The sequence below is a fragment of the Nuphar pumila genome, chromosome 4 (assembly GCF_984573655.1).
Source record: "Nuphar pumila chromosome 4, dmNupPumi1.hap1.1, whole genome shotgun sequence".
Lineage (NCBI taxonomy): Eukaryota > Viridiplantae > Streptophyta > Magnoliopsida > Nymphaeales > Nymphaeaceae > Nuphar > Nuphar pumila.
Genome location: NC_143252.1, coordinates 3,207,089 through 3,217,074, shown reverse-complemented (window position 1 = coordinate 3,217,074; position 9,986 = coordinate 3,207,089). Strand labels below are relative to the sequence as shown.

Below are 9,986 nucleotides of genomic sequence, written 5' to 3'. Positions count from 1 at the left end.
GGCAGAATGAGAAATGGGGCCTAATATGTTCAATTCTCTCTCTCTCTCTCTCTCACACACACACACACACATATATGTGTGTGTGTGTGTGTTAGACGGTCAATGAGTTGGATCAGACCCAAGCCCAAGGATCTGAAACCGTGTGTTCAGAATCATGAATGAAACCACATCCATAAGTATTCCGATTCAGATTTGGGTTAGAGTTTTACATCCTAATCTGAATGCAACTAACAGCGGAATTTGGATACATTCACAAGCTTCAGTAATAGCTTTTTCCCTTTCATATACAAATCTGACCGGTTCACATCTGAACTGAATCCAACCCGTTTACATCTGCCTTCTCTTTCAAACTGGACCTTATCCGACCCAAGGAGCTTAGGTGTGTATGTAAGGCTAGAATAGCCTAACAAACCTACCAGGTCCAACCAACCTCAACTCCTGAGCTAGTCTAAAATTTAAGCTGCTGGTCAGAATAGGTCTTAATTTTTTTTAATGATGAGAACCCTCGCCGAGAACTGGGTCACTTAATATGGGCCCACCTCCCTGCAAGGTAAACCCCAGGTGGGGCATTCCTTTACTAAAAACGCCCAACTTTTAGCTTAGGTTAAGCTCCTATCAATTTGGTCTGCTGGGTCATATGGGGTTTTACTCAACGTTCTGGGCTGAGGCAGGTCTCCCGTGGTCCCTTGTAACGTGTTAGAATTTACAACCTTAGAAATATAAAAAAGAAGAGGAAAAAAAGAAACTAGTTAAATACTGTACTGCACCGTCTATCGGCTAATTGAATAAGCAATATCAGCTCGTTGCACACCTCATAATTGTACTGTCGATTGGATAATTGAATAATCAATATCTTAGGTTTAGTGGCTAATTAACTATCCCAATTCTCTTGGTTATTAACGAATGTCAAAACTGTTGTGTTTTCGGAGATGCGATCTGAATTTCCAAATTAATAAAAGCAAAATCTTCAATTTCGACAGGAGACTGTTTACTGCCAATTTTTTAAACTTGATATGCCTATATATGGTTAATATTAGGTGTCTTTGAAGGCACCAAATTATTGAGCTAAAAATCAGACCACATAGATATATTCATGAAGGTTTGTTTGCCAAGGATCAAGCCTTAAATCTTGTTATTTCTATCAAAAAATATGATTTTTTAAGTCATGAAATTTTAGTGCATTGTAGACAGTTAATTTTTTAAGCCTTTAAAAAGTCTACTTAACTCATTTTTCACTAAACAAACATTGTAGATCACCTTCATAAGATTTAATTTACAAAAAAAAAGCAAAAATATATGATTTTCAGTTCATTAGTTCTAAAGGCACTATATATATACATACCTTTCCCAACAGCACACTTTTTGAATCAAAGCCAATAACCAATTCATTGGGTGCTTAGGCTTGCCATGCACTCAATTAGGAATAAACATCAAATATTTGAATAGAGGCAGACGCAGTGTGAATTAAGGAAATATCACAGAAGAGCAGGTCAACAATAAAATAATACATGTTGGATCTCCAAATCCAGGGGCGTAGCTAGGATTCATGTGGGGGGGGGGGGGGGGGGGCAAACAGGGGTGTAGCAAAAAAAAAAAATTTGTGCGATAGTCGGGGGTTCGGGGGCAGCGGCCCCGGAAAAAAAATTGAGATAAAATAAAAAATGTCTAGAATTATTAATAAAAATCTATTTAATATGGACAAATCAAACTATTTGCTGCAGTCAGGGCTGGGCTAGGACTGGGCTGGGCTAGGACTAGCTACGCCCTTGTCCAAATCCATATAATCATACAATAATTGAACTAAAAAATAATTGGAGAAAAAAATATTTTAGACACAGGCTTACTCAATCTGACTAATTCAATTGGGATTTACTAATAAAATCCAATCCATTGACATCCCTCATTGTCTAGGCTTTATGCTTAATTTTTTTTTGTGTATGTGTGTGCTGTTGAAGATTAGTGTTTTTTTATGCCGGCACAAGGAGAGGTTTTCAGGACATTGCCACTTATTGGTGGCCCACAAGCAAACAAGCAGAATAAGATACTAGCATTAATCCAAAGGGTAAAACAAGGACCAACTTTTGTAAGAGTTATTTATTGAAAATCAAGGACCTACTTTTGTAAAGTACAAGAGAGGTAATAAGTTTTATTTATTAAGACCTAGTGGTATACTAGAACACTCTAAGCTCTCAAAGTATTATAGTATGCAACAATTGAATTCAAACATCTTGTACATATTATTGAATTTATTTCCTAACGTCTTCCCTCTTGTTGAAGAAAGAAAAAATGAAGGAGCTTATGGCATTATGATCTCAACCCCAATCCTCCTAACAAATCTGCTCCACTCAAGCGAGCCCAGCTGAAAAAGGTATTGTTGTGGCAGGCAACCATACATCACCCTGCACAAAATTAGCCACAGTAAAGTTGGCAGCATCACTTGCAGTCATGACATGGTATCCAGGCCAATTAACTCGGCTGCTAGTGTTCGAACCCGGGCCGCTGTTGTTGTACTCCCCATAGTACAGAGTGCTCAATGCAAAAGTACCAGACCAGGGAGACCAACCAGCAGGATCAATCAGACTATCAATGAAGGAATCCATGTACACTGTTATTGAATAATTCTTCCATGGTCTTCCAAGATATGACTTAATTTGGCCATTGGCAGCCAGTTCTGGGGTGGCCAAAATGGAGCAGTTTATTATGGAGGTGCCTGTGTTCTGATTAGGATCAGTTCTGCCCTGTGCTGTGAACATGTTGAATTGGCCTGACATTGGTAGTCTAGCATAGAGGTTGCAGTTTTGGAAGACAACAGCCGCATTGCCGAAGATGAAGTCGACAGTGCCGTAGATATCACATTCTCTGTAGAACTGACGGAGGGAGTGAGTGTAGAGTGTGTCTTGGTATGCCTCGAAGCTGCACCGGTAGAATGTGGAGAGATCAGCGCCGTTCCGGACCGCAACTGCCTGGTTTTTGGCTGCCCCAGCTGTGTTCCGAACGGTTAAGTTCATTGCTACAAAGTTTTGTCCAACTACAGCTGCACAAAGATGATAATTAATTGGCATTAGAGTACCGAAAAGAAGTGATAGGAGATATGTGAAACAGGCAATGTTATACAATTCTATAAACTGGCATTAGTACCGTACTATTTAATCAAGCACCACCAGATTTTAGACTTTTCTTTTTACTGCTGTGTGAGCCAAGTCTTACAGATATGATCTACATGGCATGTCCCGTGAGAAACATGCATTGAGTTGTGAAATTGCAACTTTGGTTTTCAAGAGCTTCAAAAAACAATGGAACCATACAATTAACAAAATTTCGTGTGCAAAATTATCCAAGTTTAATAATGAAATAACCCCATTCAAGGTGTATTTAATTAGTACTAAGCAAGCTGCATTCACCGCATCTATGGGGGCCATAGCTTGTAAATAAAACCTGCAGCTATGACTTTTCAACTAAACAATTTGGTACCAACCACATGACCAAACAAAGCATTAATTCATGCATGTGTGTGTCAGTATGCATGATTTTCTATGGTTTTTTTTTTTATATATTTACACGGAGAAACCACCCCCAGGACCAGAGACCTAGCCGTGCTGGCTCATACTGGTGTACTGGTGTACTTGTGATCACTGTCCTGACAGCATAAAATTTAGTGGGCTTACCCCCTTGCCTCTAGGGAGTCACCACGCTGAGTGACACCCATATGATCTGAACCTAGACCGCTTGCCTAGTGTCCTAGGCCCCCATCCCACTGCCCCAAACCCTTTTGGTGCGAATTTCTATGGGTTTTACTTTGATAACTTCATGAGTAAACCCTTTTTCTTTTATTTCTATAAAGTTTAGGTATATTGTGGGCCATTGATTTTCAGAGAACTTTAAAAACTTGATTTATTGCTTACACCAACATGATTAGATCTGCTAGACAGGGAATCGAAATATTTGACAAAAGATTGTACCGTCTCTCTCTCTCTCTCTGGCAACTTCTAGAAATGTATCTAAAGAAAAATTTAGGATGCTAATTTTTGTCATTCAAAAGAACATGAAAAATTGTACCACGTGGGAAATTGTATATTGTGAAAAGTTTTCTCTGGCTAGATTTGCAAGTCAGCGATTAGTTGTTAATTTGTTTTTTGAATTTATAACTCTAAGAAACCGCACCCCACACAAAGACTTGGTCGCGCGACGTAAAACTCTGAGGCTAGGACCCCGGCCAGCCCCCAGAGCCTATGCTACCCATGAGAATCTAACCTTGACTGAATTGTTAATTTGTTTGTTCAAGACTTTTCTGCAACGCAAAGAACAAGTAGCCTCCCACCAAATTTCGTAAAAACATTTACGTTTTTCAGGAAAGAAGCCATTTAATGATCTCCCAAGTTTGGTACTTATTTGTTTTCAGCTCCAATAAGGCAAACTTCTGAATTTTTTGGTGGCATTACTCTAAATTAAAATATGAACTCGATGTGGGTGATTTAAAATCATGTTGACCAAACACCTGACTTCTCAAAATCATCAATGATGACACTTAACGAATTGAGCAACTGATTTGGTTCCTTTATCTCCACTTTATAAAGTCAAAGTCGACCTTGTGTTCGTCATGGTATTCCACCATCTATTTTAGAGACCTATGCAATGACCATACTATAAATTTCCCATGCAACTTTGAATATGATGAGCCGTGATTTTCGGTGAGCGGCCTTGTTCTATACGTTTCTCCTCTTTCCTTGATCACACTGTTCTCTCTCTCTCTCTCTCTCATGACGATAATACTAAATTTTTTCACTCATATGCTTCTCATCGTCATAGGAGGAATGTCGTCCCATCAATCACCATTGGGAGTGTTTCGTACCTTAATCAACACGTTATTTCAGCTGTCACTCAGTATTTTAAAGATTTATATTCTGTTTCGCTTACTGTGAAGGGTGTCATTGGTCCTGTTTCCGTCGGTTCGATTCAGCAAGATCAAGCCAGAATTATGCAAATGAAGTTCTCTGAAGATGAGATTTTTAAGGCCATCAAAGGTTTGTCGGGATGGAAAGCTCCAGGTGTTGATGGGTTTCATGTGGATTTCTTCAGAATTTTTTGGTCTTGTGTGAAGCCTGATATTATTAACATGTTTGATGAGTTCTATCGCAACTCCAGATTGCCTATTCAAACCCACTTGGCAATTATTTCTTTAATTCCGAAAGAGGATGTTGTCACTGATATCTCTAGGTTTCGCTCGATTTCTGTTATGAGTGCCCTTTATCAGATGATTGCTAAGGTATTGGCTAATAGGTTGAAGGTCATGGCTCACCAAATTTTTTCGAACTCTCAGTTCGCCTTTATCCACAATAAGAGAATTTACCATTCATTCATCTTGGCCTCTGAAGTCATTCGCTCCTTACATCTTAGTGGTCAGCCCTATTTTTCTCTTAAATTAGATTTTCATAAAGCCTTTGATTCTGTGCATTGACCCTTCTTATTTCAAATGTTATCCAATTTTGGCATTGGTCATCGTTTTTCTGGGTGGGTGAGGGAATTTGTCTCTAATGCTCATGCCATGATTAAGATTAACAACACTAGAGGTGACCGGATCAAGTTGGGGCGTGGATTAAGGCAAGGCTGCTCTCTCTCGCCTTTGTTGTTCAATGTCATTGTTGAGGGCCTCGTGGTGTTGCTCAAGCGTGCTGCGGAGAAGCGCCTGATAGATCCTTTAGATGTTCCAGATTTTTCGGACCATATTTTTATTTATACTGAAGATATGATTATTTTTGAGCAAGCAAATGTGCAACAAATGCTTAGATTCAAGCTTATTCTCAAGTTCTTTCTTTCTCTTTCCAGGCTTTCCCTAAATGATAGCAAATGCTCTCTTACTATGTTCAATGTTCAGTCTCTTATGCTTGCAGTGGGTCAACAGATTTTTAATTGTGCAATCTCTGAGTTGCCGATGACGTATTTGGGTCTGCCGTTACAAGTGAAGCGCCTCTCTTTCGTTGCTTGGGCTCGAACTAGTCAAAAAGTGAAAAGCAAGCTTTTTTCGTGGCAGGCGTCTTATCTCTCTATTGTTGGCCGTCTTACTTTAATCAGACATGTTCTTTCTTCTATTCCTGAATTCTTCATGTCAATGTTCGTGATGTCTGTGGGCGTGGAGAAGCAAATTTGTCATTTAATGATGGACTTTCTTTGGTCTGGGTGTCAACTTAAGAGTAAGCGTCATTTGGTTGGTTGGCGAACAGTGGTGTTACCTAGGCGTATAGCTGGCTTAGGTGTTTTTGCTCCAAGACAAAGGAGTATTGCTCTTGTGTCCAAGCAATGGTGGATGGCCCATCAACCAGACTCTCCATGTGCTCACTTCCTTCATGCTAAATATGGTGCTCCTGATTTATCTCATTTTCGCCATGGAACCCGGGGGTTGGCAATCTCGCACTTGCGAAGCATGTGGCTGAGAGCCTTATCGTCCTTCAGAGATCAAACTGGGGATGCTGGAAATTATGATCAATGGTTGCAATGGGCGATTGCACCAAATAGTGTGTTCCACACCCACAAAGTGTATAGATCATTGCTCCCTCTAGGGGCAGATTGGTTTCCTGAGTGTGCGTTATGGAGTAAGGGCCCTTCTTCAAGATCTTGGGTCTTGGCTTGGTTAATTTTGCATGATAGGGTTCAGACTCACAGTTATTTAAAGAAGTTGGGCTTTTAGTTTCCAAGTTGGTGTGTGTTGTGTCAAGCTGCTGAAGAAACTACTTCTCGTTTATTTTGGTTATGCCCAATCTTTGTGGCCCTATTTAATAGGACGTGGAGATCTCCGAACGTAATTGTCAAAGATGAGTCTTTTGCGCTTGATCTGCTCCTGGGCCCTATTGAAATTAGACGATGCAAGCGGTGGAGACTGATTTGGAAGACATGGTTGCTTACTACTTGGTGGTTTGTTTGGATGGCACGCAATGATACTACTTTCCGTCAAATTTCGGTCATCCTTAATCATCTTGTCCATAAAATCCTGGTTGACGTATACAATTTTACGTATGCATCTTAGAGACCTCTCCTTTCATCTGAACAATATTCACTCAATGGTGGTTTCTTCTGATCCAGCAGATCCTGGTTGAGCTGGCTTTGTTGTTTGTTGCTAGTTGTCTCTAGTTTCTTTTTCTTTAGCTTTTGTTTTTCTATATTTTAGTTTTGTTTTCTATTTTGTTCGGTTCATGAGTTCAACATTTTGTTGATCTTTATGAGTATTAATGTTGATCTTCTTTTGGCTCTCTCTCATGAGAGGGATAGGGGTAGGGGTGTCAACTGGTCGGGTTTGACCGGGACCCAACCCATACCAAACCCTATAAGGTCAAGGTTTGATGATAAATATGAAAACCCGATTAGAATTCGGGTCTCTGATTAATACATGGATCCATGTATGGCTTGTGAAATTTTAATCGAGACCCCTATCCCAACCCAAGTTCTGATTAAGATTAGTAATTTTTCAATGTAAAAATGCTAAAAAATATTATTTTACCGGGTATAGTATTTCTCATGATTTGTGAAATTTTAAATTTTTGTCAATGTAAAAGTGATAAAAATATTATTTTCGATTAAGGTCTGATTAGACCCAGGTCCGGACACGATACCATCATCTCAAATCTGGTTAGAGTTTGGTTTAAACTGGATCCAAACCAAACCCTACTCATTGAGACCCCTAGATAGGGGTTGCTGGCAGTGACCCCTCCACCCTTGTAACCTTATCTCTCAAAACTGAATAGGGAAAGGGTCACAGATAGTAACCCCCTTCCCATAAGGGGTCACCAGCGGTGAGTCAGTGACTCCCTCTCCTTGTCTCTAACAAAATCAGAAAAGAAAGAGGTTGTTGGGGGTGGAATTTGGTGCTCTTCTATTTTTATTAGTTTTATTTTTTAATTTGTGGATTTTTCTGTGAAAAACAATTTTTTTTTTAAATCCCTCGAGATATAACATTGCCGAAAAATTCCCGATATTTGTGACTACGGTTGTGACAAATTAAAGTTTTGTTTTTCTTAACTAATCCCCCCCCCCAAAAAAAAAAATCAGTATATATAAAAATTATAAGAATACCCAAAGTATATGTAAAACAGTAAATAGAATATTAAATATTACTTGGCTTTTTAACATGACAAGAGCATGATATTCACAAAACAGACGATATTTTGAAATATCACATTTTTTTCATATTACGTTCCTTTTAAAATATCGTTGCAAAGTCGCAATATTCTTTAAAATAACACTGGTATGTGTGACATAGGGCCCCACCCCAAGCTTTGCTGGACTTTAATTTCACAGTTTGCTGAAGCAGGAAACACGTCATCCGAATTAGTCAATCTCTAAACCACATAATAAGAGGTCCCACCCACCCCAGTTTGGCAATTAATGTGGATGGGACTGGACCACCAGTGATCCCACCGACGAGAGCAGTTACCGATTTACCGTCATATTCTATATGACCAAAGCCAGCAAACTAAAGGAGATAACCCACAATGGATATTTAAATAAGAAGAATAACTCACCAAGAGTTGCAGAGTTGAAGGTAGTAAATCCATCTCCCACACTTCGGTTCCCGGTGATGATCGTCTGGTTGATCCCATCCCCCACCATCAAAATGTTAGTATTCTTCTTGTCTATAGACACATACTCTGGGTAGACGCCGGCCTTTACGTAGATCACGTAGTATCCGCTGCTAACGGCGGTGTTATTCGGCATGGCGGCAACGGCGTCGCCGATGGTGCTGTAATTTCCACTACCATCTTGAGAAACAGTAACAATGGACTTCACCGTCAACCCACCGGTCTGAAGCGCTATCCTCCGGTCAAGCCGGAAGACGTCGCGGTTCACCCAGTCGGGCAAGCCCTCTCGGCCTACCCTCAAATCATCGAGTAATTTACGGCCCGGCTTGTTGGCCTTCTTGGTCCCGGACCTCCTGGTTTTAGGTGTCCATGAATGGGTGAACATGGCTAGGGACGCACTGTAGAGTTGAGACCCATTGACCAGTGGGGCATAGAGCGAGTTCTTGGTTCTTAGAAAGGAAGCCACGGTGAGCCCATCGTAGCAAGTCTGTTGGTTTGTGACAATGGCACTCAGTAGGGCCTGTACATTGTCTCCCTGTGTGTCTTGGAGGGTGGTGGAGTCGGTGTAGTTGAGGGTAGAGAAGGAGGTGACCAAGAAGTCGTTGGTAAGTTGGGAGAGGAAGAAGCAGTCCTTGAGCGCGCCCAGCGCGGGTGCGGTCAGGGTGGCATTGTCCCTTATGGTTTGGTCGATGAGGGATGAAAACCTCGCCGACTGGTCCAGCGACTTCTTGACTAGATACCGGCCGTAGCCGTAGAGGTTCGAGCGTGACTGAGGCGGTAGAACCGACTTACAGAAGGAAGGGTTGGTGGTGACGCTGCAAGCGGTGGATGGGGGGAGTGGGTTGGTGGTGTTGGTAGTGGTGTTGGTGTTCTGTGAGGAGGAAGAGGGGAGGAGAGTGAAGAGGAGAAGAATGGTTTTTAGGAGAAGGAAGAAGATGGTGGAAGGAGTCATATTGGGAGCTCCTCTCTTGCTCTCTTCTTTGTTGGTAAGTGTGAGAGAAGAGAGGGAGGAGGTGTGCTTATATAGAGATTGCTTGTAGTTGTTTAGTTTTATCTCACAATAATTGCTTTGGTTGTAGCTGCGAGTCAACCACAATCTCTCTCTCTCTCTCTCTCTCTCTCTTTGGGTGATGAGAATATAAGAACTGAAATATTAGAAGCAATCATACGAACTGGGGTATCAAAAATCTTAGTTTTTTAATTCTGACTATACATGATGTGATTTATTTCTTAAGGATGAACTCTTAGATCGTTTCATTCTGACATGTGAGTAGGTTTTTATATAACTTAGAATAATGGCTCAAATTTTTCATAAATTTCAATGCTCAAAAAATCATATATATTCTTTCATTTAAAAAACACAAATCAACCATGCCAAGTACATCTACTTGGCCGATTTTGCTAAAATGGTGCCGAAAT

The 9,986-nt window shown here is 40.6% G+C and overlaps 1 pseudogene; it reads right to left on the bottom strand.

Moving 5' to 3' along the window:
* Positions 1-2,345: 2,345 nt before the first annotated feature.
* LOC149839077 (pectinesterase pseudogene) lies at positions 2,346-9,519 on the bottom strand (annotated as a pseudogene).
* Between the last annotated feature and the right edge of the window lie 467 nt (positions 9,520-9,986).